Below are 16,264 nucleotides of genomic sequence, written 5' to 3'. Positions count from 1 at the left end.
CTCACTATGAAATCTAACCTGACCCATTTGAATGTCAAACAGTACTGGTCTTAGGTCCTGCTGTAGCCTCTCTGGGACAGTTGGCAAGCTACAGCCTCGTACACATACCTTGTCTGGAGGTACATGCTGGCCGTTAGCCTCCCAATGCTCCCCAAATGGAGGACTAAGTCCAGGAGTGCCTCAACCTCCTCCAGCTGTCAAAACATGCCCTTTCTTCACCTTGGCATGATTGAAAATGGCATCACAATACTCCATCATGTTTACATTATTTCAGATCAGGGAGTCAATAGTCAATTTTCTCAAAATTCCTTTTCCTGCCCCCAACATAGGATTCCCTGCAGTGGCCAAAAGAGAAATGAACCCCAGGGGCTTTTTGCACGGCTTCAAAATCGCACAATGGTTGCTAATTGGAAACGCTATTGATTTGCCTTAACGCACGACGTTGTAGACAATCTGCAACACTCCTGAAACCGATCAGCAAAAAGCGCTTCGTTGTAGCGCTTTCAGGGGAATCCCAAAAAGTGGATTCACCCTCCGGAAAGCGCTACACTCTTGCAAACAATCTGTAACACTAGCGATAAAGACCTGTGCGTTAACATTGTTGCGGTTTCTTCAAAGTCCCTCCTCCTGAGCCTGTCCTCCAAACTTCCGGTGAAGCGATCGCCATTTTTTTTTCTCCGAGCGAGCGGGGATAAACGCACCAGCGAGCCTCTTTCAGTTTAGAGGCTTCCCCGGCTTCAGTCCCTCAGCACACACATTTAACACAGTCATTCAGCCGAAAATCGGCCCGTGAGAGGGGGGGGAGGGGGGATTTTTTTTTTCCACTCCGAGGCAGCGTGGCCACGATCAAATGACAGCTCAAACAGAGGCTTCCCCGGCTTCAGTCCCTCCCCTTCAGTCACTAAGCACACACATTTAACACAGTCATTCAGCCGAAAATTGGCCCGTGAGAGGGGGGGAGGGGGGGATTTTTTTTTCCCACTCCGAGGCAGCGTGGCCACGATCAAATGACAGCTCAAACAGAGGCTTCCCCGGCTTCAGTCCCTCCCCTTCAGTCACTAAGCACACACATTTAACACAATCATTCAGCCGAAAATCGGGCCCGTGAGAGGGGGGGGAGGGGGGATTTTTTTCTTTTCACTCGAGGCAGCGTGCCAACGATCATACGATCAAACGACATACGACATACGATCAAACGACACATTAGGCAGCTGGATGGGTCTCTCCGTTGCAACGAATCTACACAGATTCGTTACAATGGGTGTGTGTTTTTTTTAAAAAAAAACCTTTCTTAAAGGGAAAGGGGCTGTTTGGGAGCATGCTAACGGCTGCCCATTGGCTGCTTGACGGCCAGGGGCGGGACGAGCTCGGCAATAGCGCTTCCTTTCTGCCGAGACCGGAAGCCTGTGGGAAACGCTACAAAACGCAACTGGATACCACTACAAAGGCAGGTATGCATAACGACGAATTCCACTATTTTAAATGGCGATTTTTCATTCAGTGACCAATTTGCAACAAAGATCCCGGTGCGTAAAGCCCCCCAGAATTCCCTGTTTCTTATCCTGGAAGGGAATGCAAGCTAAGAGCACCACAGTCACCTGGAGCTCTTTCAGGGCCACTTTAACCTCTTCCGCCCAAGTGCTCCAAAGGCTCAAAGGTACAGAAGTTGACAAAGAAGCCGAGGTTGACTGCCCTCCCCCTAACCTGCCCACCACTCCTCTTTCCCCAGTGATCCAAAGCCCTGTCAGGAAAGCACTCCAGACAAGAATTATCTTTTAAACAAACAAGGAAACAACTTTATTTTTAGACAACATAGGCAACAGCAAGCACTTAGGCATGAATCCTAATGCTATTCTGATGCAGAAGACAAGTATCATGTTTATCTTGTGCACTGGTGGTTGAACATGAAGGTAGCGAGCGTGTCACACACAGCCACTTACCCTCCACCACATTTCTTTTGTTGGCCTGGTGAGTGGGCTTGTCATCTTCCTCCATTAGCCAGTTTGGTGTAGTGGTTAGGAGTGCGGACTTCTAATTTGGCGAGCTGGGTTTGATTCTGCACTCCCCCACGTGCAGCTAGCTGAGTGACCTAGGGCTCGCCACGGCACTGAGAAAGCTGTTCTGACCGAGCAGTGATATCAGGGCTCTCTCAGCCTCACCCACCTCACAGGGGGCCTGTTGTGTGGAGAAGAAAGGGAAGGCGACTGTAAGCCGCTTTGAGACTCCTTCAGGTAGAGAAAAGCGGCATATAAGAACCAACTCCTCTTCTTCATTATAATGGTATCTTGTGGTGTAAGATCCAGCTGAATATCATGTCCCTTCTCTTCACATATGTTCTGAAGAATGATACAGAATGTAATGATGGCAGTGAAATCTTCCTCAAAAACAGGCAGATGTACTGACAGGCAACACCTGTGAGCCTTGAGACATCCAAAAAATGTCCACAGCATTGTGGGCAAGACACAGGTTAAAGTTCCTCTGCATCATGCCCCACGGGTTGAGGTAGGGCTTCATCAGCCAGTGCTGTAGCAGGTAGTTTCCATCCACTATCATTAGTGCTGAGACTTGGACACCCTCAACAGTCACTTTGAGGTTTCCCAGGATCCATGGCAGAGCACAAGTTAGAGTTTCTGAAAACAAATGCATAATTTGTCTTCCTACTCCACCCCATTTCTGTGTCGATGAAGGGGCCAGTGAAATCAACTGCTCCCTGGAGAAGAATGGAGCAGAAAAAAATTCTGTTGCCATATTCATTTATTCTTCTCCTTGGTGTACAGATTGGATATGACACATATCCAGAGCCCCTATGCAGTGGGGGAAACCCAGGTGCCAGGAACTGTCCATGTTCTGCAGAGGGAAAAAAGAAGGGATTAAGGAACACATAAATCTTGCATCCAGAGAAAGAGTACCCTGGTCTTCCCTGCTGGATTTCCACAGACAGATGTAATGTTACTGCATTACAACACCAACTTAGGGCCAAAAAAGGAAGAAGAAGGCAAGATGAAGGCTTACCTTTCCAATCTCTGTGCCCAGAAAGACAACCTTCCTGTAGAGCATGGCCTCCACACCTCCAGCACAATCTCTCCTGTGTCAAACTGCTGACCCATACAGTGGTAGGAGGTAGTATTGGTGAGATACCAGGATGTGGCTGAGATCCTCTTTTCAATTGGAATTTGGGAATGCAGCCGGGTGGTCTCTCTCTCCATCCTGCCTCTCAGCACAGATACCAGCTCCTGGAACATGTTGCGTATCATCCTGAAATTGCTGATCCACTGATCATCTCTCCAGGCTGTTATCACAAAATTGTCCCACCAGTCTGTGCATTGTTCCTGTGTCCAGCACTCCTTGGGGAAATGCACTCCAGTCAGCCCATGCCATCCACTCCTTGAAGCATGCCTCCTCCTAAGAAAGCTTTTCAGCCAGTAGATATCCCTGTAAGCTTTGGATCTTTCCAGTTGTCAGAGCTGCCGTTTCCTCCTGAGCAAATGTCTCAGGGAGAAGGAGCAGGCATCCATTGTGGATGTCAAAATGACAGTAATCAAATTTATGACTCCACAAAACTTCACAACACGGCCAATCAGCCACAGATCTACCATGTCTTCTGGCATGACTGTTCAGTTCTGTGGACAACAAAGCCACTCTCCTCTCCCAACGCCAAAACTAAAATGGTGACAAGGTGTGGCTGAAGCAGGAATGTAAGGAAAGCGAAGGCTTTTGGCCATTGTGCGGGAATTTGTTTGGCCAATCAGTGAACATAGCTTTGAAAGTGCTGTTGATGTAAGAACTTGATCATGTGCATAATTTTCCATATATGGTTTTTTGTGCTCCGTGTGCTTGTGGAGAAATGGCACAGAACAACAACCCATATTTTTGTATCTTGTTTGTGTTTGTGTTTTTGTTTTTATTATTCTTGTTTGTGTTTTTATTATTCAGAGTTGTAACACAATTGGGGTGTTTTTTAAAAAGCCATTATGATGTTAGACTTGGAGGGAGAGTGCTCAAAGGCAACATAATGGAGTTGGCACATGATTGGGTATTTTCATCATGTGACAAAGATGGGAAATTTCAACTTCTTGTCCCTTAGCTTCAATGCAGAAACAAACCTGGGGTCTCTATTTGGGATGGAAAGAGGGGAAAGGGGAAAAAGGCTCCCAATATAGAACTCTAGGGAGCAATCCCGAACTACACTTCTGTGATTCTGTGATGGTTCTGTGAAGGTTCAAGGGGGTGGCAGGCTACAGTGGATGAGCGATAGAGTTGTGAGTGTCCTGCACAGTGCAGGGGGTTGGACTAGATGACCCAGGAGATCCCTTCCAACTCTGTTATTCTATGATTCTATGATTCTATACGCAAACAGGAGTCATCTTGAAATAAAGGCTGGGTGAGTCCTCATTGCGAAAATGATCCTGTTGTGCTTCCACACATGGATGGCAGCATATGGATTAATCTTTTCTAACTTTCTATGTAAAAAAGGCCTCCCCAAAGCATCAGCCTTATGACTAGTTTTCCTGACAGGTATTTTTAGTCAACAATTTTACCTTACACAGTCTGATGGAGTCTCACCCTACCTTTCTACCACAGAATAAACTTTTTTTCATATAAACTACTTCTTTTTACTGCTCTTTGGATTTAAATAATCTCTTGCAGAGTCTCTCATCCAGCATTCTTGAACAGACAAGTCTACGCCAGCTACAGCAAATTAAATAAAGTTAAGATTTTATGTTCCTAGCCAGCTTCTTTGCTTTCTGTGGTCAGATTTTAGCTGATTGAATATCCATAAGCATCCTCAATCTGTGTTGCCTGAGGAACTAAAGGGGATGCATTATGATACTGCTAGTCCAACAAGAAGCTGAACGAACTGGAGATGCCCTGGGATGCTGTGAGAGAGATTCTGCCTGAAGACAGATCATGCAACTGGTATAACAAGGCCAACGTTATAGATAAGCCATCTATCAAGAGTTTCTGTCACATTCAGCCTATATACTTTGAAAATAAGCAATTCTGAATTAAAGTTACAAGTTTTGGCTACAAGCTGTTTCCAAACAAGTTTGATTACATCAAAGTGTGCCTGTGTCTTTTGCTCACACTGCAGGAATGCTCAAGTAGGAATCAAGACAGTGGTTCAGAGAACTCAATCTTGATAGATAACGGAATACTGTGAATCATGGTCAGTGCAAGAATTGTTGCTTGGTGTCAGTCATTTCCACTTGCCTGGTGAATTTTATTGCAGATTAGAGAAAACATTAATCAATTTGATTGATTGATCATATTGCAGAGGTACATGCAGGGAGCATATAATAATATAAAATATGCAACCAAATTGATACAATGGTTATGCAGTACAGATTAGGCAATCCACTCAATTGCAGCTGGGCTCTATTACATTTCCCTGGAACACATGATGCTCACATTCCTGTGACTGATGAAGATTGGCAGGCCACACCATATTCACATTTGGGACCTGGCATTTTGCCCCATTTAAACAACAGGTCCGTACAACCGCCAAAGCACATATTCTATTAGATGTCCTCCGTACTTTACAATGGTTCATGTAATGCAAACTGGGCTCAAGTTCAATGACCAAGCTGAATAACTAAGCTCAGATCCAGTATTTTCTGATCCAGGAATACAAGTCTTGGTCAAGTTCTTGGTTAAGATGATCATGAGAAGCTGGAGTCCTACAGTTTGTTGCAGTAACAAAACCTGTGAAGGAAGTAACTTTGACTCTTATTTTCCAAGATAGAGAATGGTTGCTGTAACATGCTAGAGACCAGCCGGTGGTTGGGGTGTGGAAGCTGGACTAGAATTCACCCAATTTTCCTGGTGCCAACACAAAGCCTTCATCCACTGGACCACCATGACAATTCTCCACAATAACAAGGAACAACTTCAAGGAACTATGACTTACTGTAGTGGGAGAAATTGCCAAGTGATTTGGCGGTGCTTTCAAACATGTGAGCCATGCAGCCCAAATCTATGCATGTGCAATTTTTAAAAATGCCACTTTTGAAAAAAGGCATTTTCTTCTTCAGTCTTGGATGCTACCTTGGACACTTATTGGCAGAGCAATTAAGGATGCCAGTTCCAGGCTGTGAAATTGATGGAGAGCTGGAGGTAGTGCCAAGCGAAGGCAGAGTCCACGGAGGTGGGAAATGTGATGGCATAAAGTTTGTCCTCCAAAGCTGCCATTTCCTGCAGGAGAACTGATTTCTGTAGTGAGATCAGCTGTAATTCTAGGAGAACTTCAAACCCCACTTGGAGATTGGCAACCCTAACAGGCCATGTTGCCAGAGACAGCAGCTTCCCAAGAAGATTCTGCAACAGAAATGTCTAGGACTGTCATGCTGGAGGAGCTGAAAAGGCCAAGCAAGGACAAAATGTCATATGACAAGAAGGGAGTAGCTATGGAGACCACTGTCCGGATGGGAAAAATTAGTAACCCATATAAAACATTCTGCATGCTTTGCCTGGGTCTGTTGAGAAGCCCTGCCATTTTCAGAAAGCTCCAGAGCTCCTTTAAACTTCCCAGCTGGACCTGAGTCATGCAGCTTCAAATGCAATTCAGTGTTTACTCTGGCACACAGCACAAAGGCAGCTGGGACAGGCTGGAATTTCCAAGGAGAGCAGAGGCTCTGCTAGGGAAAAGACTTCTGCTTCCCTTGCTGGAAGAAATAATTGCTGCCGATGAGCTTGGGGGAAGGGGACGGGAAGGGATGAATTTGTAGCAGACATTACAGTTGCCTGAGCCTACACGGTACATTCCCCATCTTTGTAGGCTCTTTACACTTACAAAGCAGAGAGAAAATATAAACTGGGAGAACTCAAAACTCCTCCTCCATGAAGCTAGCAAGGTCCATGGCCTCCCATTTGGTTGGTAAGGAATAAAAACCCATTGCCTCTAAGCAGCTTGCTGTTTTTCCTTACCAACCAAATGGGAGGGAGGCCACGGACTATGCTAGAGTCACTGAGTTATCCTTTTTTCACAGGGTTGTAGTAAGAATTCAATAGTGCTGCTTCACCAGCTTCTTGGTGGAACGGTAGGATAGAGATGTGACCGATAAAGCTGGTAGAGGGACAGTCAGGGATCCTCCCCCCCATCAATAATTTCTTCTCAGCCTAATTAGTGTTCACTGCTGGAGAAAGTCACCTCGTCCAAATTCACAGGGGGAAAGGTTGGAAGAAAGGGTGAACTGCACTGGAACAAATTACATCTTGCAGAGGCCTTGTATTATGAGTGCATAGCAGTGCCTTTGTACCACCACGTTTACTGGGTGGATCATAACCACCCCACCCACCTTATTGTGCCATTTATGTTTGCTGGTTAGAGTAAAGCTAATTTCACTTAACAAGCAGACTGATGGGAGGATGGCTGGGAACATCTTTTTCATTGTCCTGGGCAATCTTACATGGGTACTGCGCATGCACAATAGGCCAGCTACCAGAAGACTTTTCTTTGCTTAATATCAGAGCCAGAGGGGCTCCTTCAATCAGAGCCATCAAGGCCATTTCCTGCTTAAAGCTTGCATGGTCTGGGAAGGAGTCCTTCTCCCTCCTTCGGTTCTTTTTTTGCTACTGTGAAGAATAATCTTGGTTAGCTTTTCAGAAATTGTCAAGAGATGTTGCTGTTCAAGAAATGTTCATCCAGCTCAACAAAGATGCCTTGGACAGACAAACACTCTGTCTGTTTACTTTTCCTTGGGGAGAATCATAATATTGCAACATATAACATTTGGTAGCAATTTACCCTGATGGTCTGTGCAGATTGAGCTCCCCAGCTCGAAGCAGCCCGTTGGGAGAATGTTCAGGTGGGCAACCGAATATAGTTTGTATCCAGAAGCACCTTTAAGACCTACACAATTTTATTCAAGGTATAAGCTTTTGTGTCCATACACACTTAAGACACAAAATTAGAGCATCTAGTAACTCTGTCTTCCCCTATGCCCCTCAGAGGAGCTTACACTCAAGCACACAAAATCTGCTAAAGTTCCCAGCTACAGAGAAGTGAAACTGGCCTCAGCTGGCTTTCTCTGCCCTGGCACCAGCCTGGTGGAATGCTCTTCTGAGTGAAATCAGGGACCTGCTGGACTTTAAACAGTTCTGTGGGGCGTGTAAGACATAGATATTCCACCAGGCCCATGGTTGAGGCCCACAAAACCCCAACAACAACTGGTTTCCCTACATAGACAACATCTACATGCCATTTAGTTATTAGATCATAGCTTTTTGTCCCCCCCCTTCTATCAGAGAGACAGTGGGGGGGGGTTCCTGATTTTAGTATAAACTGGTTTTTAATGTTTTAATGCAGCCTTCCTCAACTTTCTTACCATTGAGAACCCCCTGAAACATTCTTCAGGCTTCGAAAAGCCCCAGAAGTCGGATGATCATGCAGAGTACAGTTGGGAAGCCTAGCTACGTACTCCCCATCACCTTGAAGATCCATCATTAGCCATTTTGGAGGGGGGGCAGGTTAACATGACCATATATGGTCATATCATGATAAATATTTAATAAATTAATTAGCTCCCACCCATTCGGAAACCCTTCCAGGGACATCACAAAACTTCAGGCTTTCATGAAACTCCAATTGAGAAAGCCTGTTTTAATGTTTTGATCCTGTTTGTATGGAATGTTGTGAGCTAGAAGGGTAGGACAGAAATTTAAAAATAACTAAAAATAAATAAATAAATATCTGAAGAAAGATTCAAGTGGGTAGCTGTGTTGGTCTGAAGCAGCAGAACAAAATTTGAGTCCAGTGTTTTTATTGAAGCTATCGTGATGTTTTATGGAAAAAAGCTTATACATTTAATAAAACTTTGTGTTGATCTTAAAGATTCCACAGGACTCAAACTTTGTTCTTCCAATATTGTTTTCTCCCAGATTATAGAAAATGTTTTACTGCCATCTACTGGGTATAGTGGCACTTTACTTTAATGATACCGAATTATCAGCCTAAAGACCATGAGCTGAATCACAATAAAGTCCCCTGACATAAAATCACTCAATCTTTTTTTATCATTACCATGGAATTTTTTTTTGCAACTGATAGGGTTTCCTATGGTTTCATCAATCACTCCTTGCAAACAAAGAGTTCTTACACTCTAAAAGAGTGTTCCATTGTGTTTTATCTACTCTGATGCACAGAAGCATGTCCTGTCAGAATAATGGCTATTGCTATATTGTCTACATCAGGGGTAGTCAAACTGCGGCCCTCCAGATGTCCATGAACTACAATTCCCATGAGCCCCTGCCAGCAAACGCTGGCAGGGGCTCATGGGAATTGTAGTCCATGGACATATGGAGGGCCACAGTTTGACTACCCCGGTCTACATAATAACTGAGATGGAATTTAATTTAGCTGAGATAGCATAAAAGCTCTCCTGTAGCATGGCCCTTATAATATCTATATTTAGATAGAGAGACAGACAGACAAGTAGGAGGGCCTTGTGGACCCAAGAAGATAGGGGAACAAAGCTTTCGAACTCACGTGCATGAGCTAAATAAAGCTAATTTAAAAATTAAAATATTAGCAGAAGCCAGCCCTGTTAGTTCCTGAGTCTGAAAATCTAATAGAGTCTTGATTCAACTAATACCCTCCAAGGGTTTGAATAAGGATCTTTTTTAACAGGGATAAATATCCACCTTTAGCTAACAATATTTTCAACCAATGTATATGTAACTTCCATGCACAAACCTCGAGTGTGCATAACCCCAGTTCTAGCTTCAGAACAATTTCAACAACACATTGACCGTTTATGCACTGGGAACTTCAGTGCCCCAGCTCCCGTGCAGGAGCACAAACTGGGGGCGGATGACGTGCACCAGGCCAAGTGCTCCCCCATGTGGGTGCAGGAAGAGGTGGGGCAATCTGCTATGACTAAAACTCCAGCCTGCAGCCAGGCATGAAACCTCCAGTGCATAAATGGTCATTGTGGCACCATGTAATCTTTTGAAAAAGGAAACAATACATCACCTAAGGATCATTACACGCCTCTTTCCACACAGGAATGTCATATTATATCTGGAAGATGACCTTGTTGTTAAAAAATGTAATGGCTACTGGAAAATACTGGCCACCAGATATTTCCCAATTGATAGAGATGTAACTAGGGCCTTATTATGTGCTTTATTCAAATGGGGCTTCCATGATGTTGGACTGAATTAGCTCTGGATTCGTGAAACACATTTACTTGTTCTAATATCTGGCCCTTAATATGCTCATTTAGGCAGGTGAGTCTTGGAGAAAACCATTACTCTAGGGTAGTCATAGTTAATTGTAACTCCCTCTTGCTAACAATATACTATAAAGTATTTCAGCTGAGTTTTAGAGCATAAGTCTGTATCATCAGCATAAAGTAGTACTGGCACCAAGCAGTTAGCTAAAGAAGGCAGCTCACAAATCCATAAATGCCACATATAGCTGTGCGTATACATCCTAGCCAGATTCTACAATACTTGACAGTGGTGAGTTGTAGACCTACCATTCACAAAACCAGTTTATGAACTTCTCATATACCCAGTTACTTAATTTCTGGAGTAACTAAGAGGCATATAGTTTAAGGTGACCAGATTGTCCCACTTTTGGAAGGACATCTGGGGGTACCTGGCAAATTGTACTTATGTTGAAATTAAAAATATATATATTACAATACTATTTTTGCGTTCTATGCGTTCTACGAAACTTTTTGTTGCTCCATATAGACCAAATTTTTAATCAAGAACCCCCCCACCCCAGTCAATGGTGTCCCGCTTTACCAATGTTAAAATCTGGTCACCTTAATATAGTTTACCCACAGCATAAATAGGTGAATAGGCCAGTAGTTGGACTGATCCATTCTATAGAGTGGGGAAAGTTTAACTATTGAGAAGACAGGAGTCAGAAGTTGGGTACAATGACAATTGGATTTCAGACATAATTTCAAATGTACAAAAAGCACCTTAAGAAGAAATCACTATTCACAAGACTTACAATGAAACAAGTTTGGTGTTGCCAGGTTGGCCATGGGCAATGAGGGTTTAATTTTTTTTTAAACTGGATTAAGTTTTACTATTAAAATACACCACTGCTGTTAGTGTGATACCATTTGGGACTTGAGATCCTTCTTTATCTGAAGGAGACTATGTGTCCTTGACAGTTGCATACTATTGATTTATTTAAACCAATAAGGCACCTGCCTTTCTTCCACATAACCATAACAACACTAATATAACTCTCTCATCAGATCTCAGAAGCTAAGCCTTGGTTAGTACTTGGATGTGAGACCATCAAGGAAGTCTTAAGGTCGCTATGAAGAGGTAGGCAATGGCAAACCACCTCTATTCATCTCTTGCCTTGAAACTCCCATAAGATTGCTGTAAGTCTGCTGTGACTTTACAGCACTTTCCACCACTAAAAACCCAGTCTCATGGAAATAGGTATGGAAAAGACAGAAGATCTGCTAAGAAAGAGAACATGGGAAGAACATGAGTCTAGTGGTCAGTGCCATCTTCAGATTACTAGAATGCCCATTAGCAGGGCTGCCATGAGGGGAGACCAGAAGGACAGAATTCCAGGGGTCCTGCTTATCCAGTAGGGCAGAGATAAACAAGCCACAGGATTACTTATCATACATTGTTCAGATCAGATTTGGATGGGACCCTGAGGGAATCTTGACAATCCTGCCCATCAGACCCTTTTTGAGTTTCTTTGGAGCAGATTAACTGTGGCAAATATATGTTTGTTTTCAATTTAGGACAAAAGTGAACTTGTATATAGGCTCCCAGTCAACATCTGATAACAAAGGAAGCTCAGGTTGTGGAAGAAGGGGCTCAGTTCCAAGGTCAAGGGGGAGAAACTGTTCTTCTACATGTGTTGCAAGAGACTCAGACTTGCAACAAAGCGGCATGAAAAGAACAACAACTAAAGTTGCATGCAGAGCAAAAGGCTTATTTCAGCTTGGCATTTCTAATGTGGTATTTACACCAGCACAAAGTTTAACTGCTAAATGGCAGCCCTGTCCCTGGAATAAAATGTAAAGTACAAGAAAAACGATGCAAGAGAATACCAATAGATGGCAGCATTCAGATGCACACACCGTCATTTTTACTGTGTTGATAGGAAAGTTTTTCCTTGGCTTTTATATGACCATCTTGCCTTGTGGTTGAAATAATTTCTGAGGATTTTTTCAAACATTATAAAATACACCCTATGTTCTACGAAGTAATCACCCATAGCTGGTAGCATCTTTTCCTGTGTATGCAGTACCCAATTTAGATCATAATTGCAGAAAATGTGTAGAAGGGGCTCTCTCCCCCCCAATGCCAATTTACTGAGATGCAGCTATCCTGGGAGCTGTTTGGCCTCTTGGGTAAAACCAAGGATGGATTCATGAAAAATAAGCCCTTTGATGGATACCAGTTATAAGATGAGCTTCTAAATACTAGTAATAGGACACAACATATAGATAGGACTTGGTCTCTAAGAACTGTTTGCTGACTCTCCAGGTCAAGTGGTTGATCACTGTGTGTGTGAAATAAGATACTGGTCTACTGATACATTAATTTTACCTCTGTTTTCCATAGTGCTTATATTGTGACTGACTGGCCTACTGTATTCCATACTGCCTGGGCTTGCTTTTGACTATAATAATCATTTATTTAGTCCTTAATATGTCTTAGCTCCTGATTATGATTTGGTTTTGGTTGAGAAGGAACAGGCTTCCCTGACATGTCCCCTACTTTTCTCATATTTCACTTCTGATTAGATCCCATATATCGAGCAGCTGTTTATATGAGTAAGCCAGTTGTGGTAACCTCTGCACTGATTCCAAGGATGGTCTCAGATTTCCCATGAGATACTGGACTAGAAGAACCACTGTTCCAAACCAGCAGTGTCTGGATGGCTCGCCTGAAATTCAACCCCTCCAAGATGGAGGTCCTATGGCTGGGTAGAAGGATGCAGGACCAGGAAGCGTGCCTCCCCTGCCAGGATGGGGTGCAGCTTATGTCTGTGCCTGCGGACAGGAATTTTGGGATGATCTTTGATGCCTCATTGTCTATGGAGGTAGCCTGCATGGCATTTTACTAGCACCCTACCTGTCCCCAGAACACTTGGCCACAGTGATCTATGCAACAGTCACTTCTAGATTAGAGTTCTGTAACTCACTCTACATGGCCTTCCCTTGTCTCTGACCTGGAAATTGCAGTTGGTGCAGAAAGTGACTGCTAGGGTCCTCATGATGAGATCATCGTGGAGGGCCCAAGTCCAGCCTATGTTGAGGCAGCTGTACCGGTTGCCAATTAGCTTCTGGATCAGGTTCAAGGTTCTTTTTTACCTTTAAGGGCATCCACGGCCTAGGCCCTGCATATCTGAGGGACTGCTTGTCTCGTTATGCCCTCCCACAGGGTTCTTCGCTCTCCTGGTTATCCTTGGACCCCAGGAAGCACACCTGGCTTCAACCAGGGCCAGGGCTTTTTCAGTCCTGGCCTTGACCTGGTGGAATGAGCTCCCAGAAGAGCTGAGGGCCCTGATGGAGCTGTCAATGTTCCGCAGGGCTTGTAAGATGGAGCTTTTCCACCAGGCATTTGGTTGAGGCTGGGACAGGAAAATCAGTTCCCTCCCTATATAGAGCCCTGTAGAGCCCAGTTCCCTCCCTATATAGAGCCCTTTTGTCAACTGGGCAGAGGTACCTCTCCCAAGGACAATGATGGATATTGGGGACTGGTGTGCCTGGCGTTACAGGCTGTGGGTGGGGTAGGGTTAGGGTTATAGATTATTTAACCATCATTGAGCACTTTTGTTGTTTCTATTTTATGGGGTTTATTCTTTTATTGTAAACTGCAACGAACTGGACTGGCTTCAGGAGTGGGGGTGGATAAATCCAATACAATATCATCATCATCATCATCATCAATATACTGTCTGTTACAAGAGAACAAGGAAAAAGATGCCAGCCAGAGAAAAACCTCTGGAGACAAGCAGCCAGGACAAGTCTGGACATGTGAAAAGGAACAGCTGACCCACTAACAACCTCCTCCCCATGTCAGGGAAATGCATTATCTAGAACAATAGGTCTTCCAAGAAATTGGTAATAAGTGTATCCATTTCCAGCTTCACCTCCCCTGCGGCCATCTACCCTAATTAGGCAGTACTTAAAACTTTTTTCAAACTAGTATTCAGAGGGTCATCAAGAACCATTAGGACCTATAGTTCACTTCGGGAAATCTCATCACATGTTTCTCAAAGACACCAAGTTATTGTTTTGGGACTGATACATCAGACTGCCCCAGGGAAAATGTTTTGCTATATCAAGAGCACCTAGCATCTGTTTGTGTGTGCATGCTTGGACACATACATACACCCACTACATTGTATCCCTTTTTGTCTTCCGTCAAATGCCAGTTATTTGCTGCCTTTTATGGACCTTTTTGATGAGACTGGTAATATAACTTTTTCACAAAATACTTTCTCCCCTTTCCTTTTTAGTTAGCCTTTCATTTTTCAGTGCATTCTGTGTGCTATACACCTTATTTTCCCTTAATAAAAACTTGGTCAAACATCTGACAGATTTTTTGCAAGTGTTCTTTTTAGGGACAATCTATGTAAACTTTGGTGGAGATTCCAGTTAATGCCTCTCACTTTGTCTCTTTTAAGCTAGTTTTCCCAGCTAATTAGGAGAATATCTATTTGTGTAATAATGCATGTTCACTCCAGTCTAAATTCTGTATTTCCGTAACTGAAGTACACACTCCATTATTCCCTGGTTTCCCAACACAAAGTCAGTCAATATACTTATTCATGAAATGTCTTTGGTCATGACTAGTTTCAGTTCTAATCACAACAACGGGACTTAGGCTTTGTACACACAGAGACAGAGACTCTGAAGTAGGGATTGGCATGAACTGAACTGTATCTCAGGTCCCCACCCTACGTTCTGTGTAGCAGTCAACCATAGCTGGTCTATCATCACAAACTTCCACAAAGTTTTTAAACAGTTTGTGGCTTTGTCCTTCTGCTTTCTCTTCCCTGTGGAAGTCACAAGAACAGCTGAGTGGTAGGAAACAACTTGCTACTCAGCTGTTTTAGACTGTCTTGTGCAGTCCCTTTTAACTTTTTAACATTTCACATTTAACACTATGCTTTTTAACATTTCAGATTCCCCCCTTTCCCTAGCTGTATATGAAGAAGAATTGGTTTTTATATGCCACTTTTTTCTACCAGGAGTCTCAAAGTAGCTTACAATCACCTTCCCTTTCCTCTCCCCACAACAGTGAGGAAGAAGGTAAGGCTGAGAGAGCTCTGAAGCACTGCTTGGTCAGAACAGCTCTATCAGTGTTGTGATGACCCCAGGGTCACCCAGCTGGCTGCATGTGGAGGAGCAGGAAATTAAACCTGGCTCATCAGATTAGAAGCCGCTGCTCTTAACCACTACATCAAGCTGACTCTCCCCAGTTGGTTCCCTCCACACTCTGGATATATTCATAAATATGTACCGAGATTGATGGCCATGCAGGTAGATGGATTTATAATGGGAAGAATGCAGAGAAGTTTCTAGAGTAGTAGAAAAAGAAATACTGATAGGGTGACAGAAATTCTATCAGATTTTAAAGATGATGTTCCTCTTCTTCCTTCTGATTTTGGCATCTTACTTGGGAATCTGATTTGTTCTGTTACTTCTGTAACCATTAAGATTTCTTAACATAGGCTACAAGCAATGAGAGTTATTTTTCCAAGGGCTGTTTGATAGATCAAAGCAATCCACTTTGCAAGACAGATAAACTTCTACAAGGACTTGGCTTATTTGCAAGTTCATTCAATTGGTTTGTTAAACCTCTGCTGACATAAAATACCCCAAGACCATTTTACACACCTCAGCACCTCAATACCCCAGGAATTGGAGTGTACGCTACTCCCCTATCCTTTCCTCTTCACCTCTTTGATAACTGGGGGAGGAATGGGATTTTTAGCCGTCATGTTAGTAGATTGATGTTTTAATGGGAATTTTAATGGGGTTAGTTGTTGTGACCCGCCTTGAGCCTGTCGGGAGAGGCGGGAAATAAATATAATAATAATAATAATAATAATAATAATAATAATAATAATAATAATAATAATAATTTAAAAAACACTGGATTGTTGTAGAGGCCTGAGATTTGTGATTCTCAATTCTTTCACAGAAGGTTTAGCAGGAGATTCCTAGATGAGGCTGGTAATGAGTTTGATTTTTAGCATACTTTAGACGGAACAATTCTGCAAATAATTGCACTGTAGATTACATAATTCTCTGGG

The sequence above is a fragment of the Paroedura picta genome, chromosome 5, assembly GCF_049243985.1.
Source record: "Paroedura picta isolate Pp20150507F chromosome 5, Ppicta_v3.0, whole genome shotgun sequence".
NCBI classification, from domain to species: Eukaryota; Metazoa; Chordata; class Lepidosauria; order Squamata; family Gekkonidae; genus Paroedura; species Paroedura picta.
Note: the sequence above shows the minus strand (reverse complement) of the source record.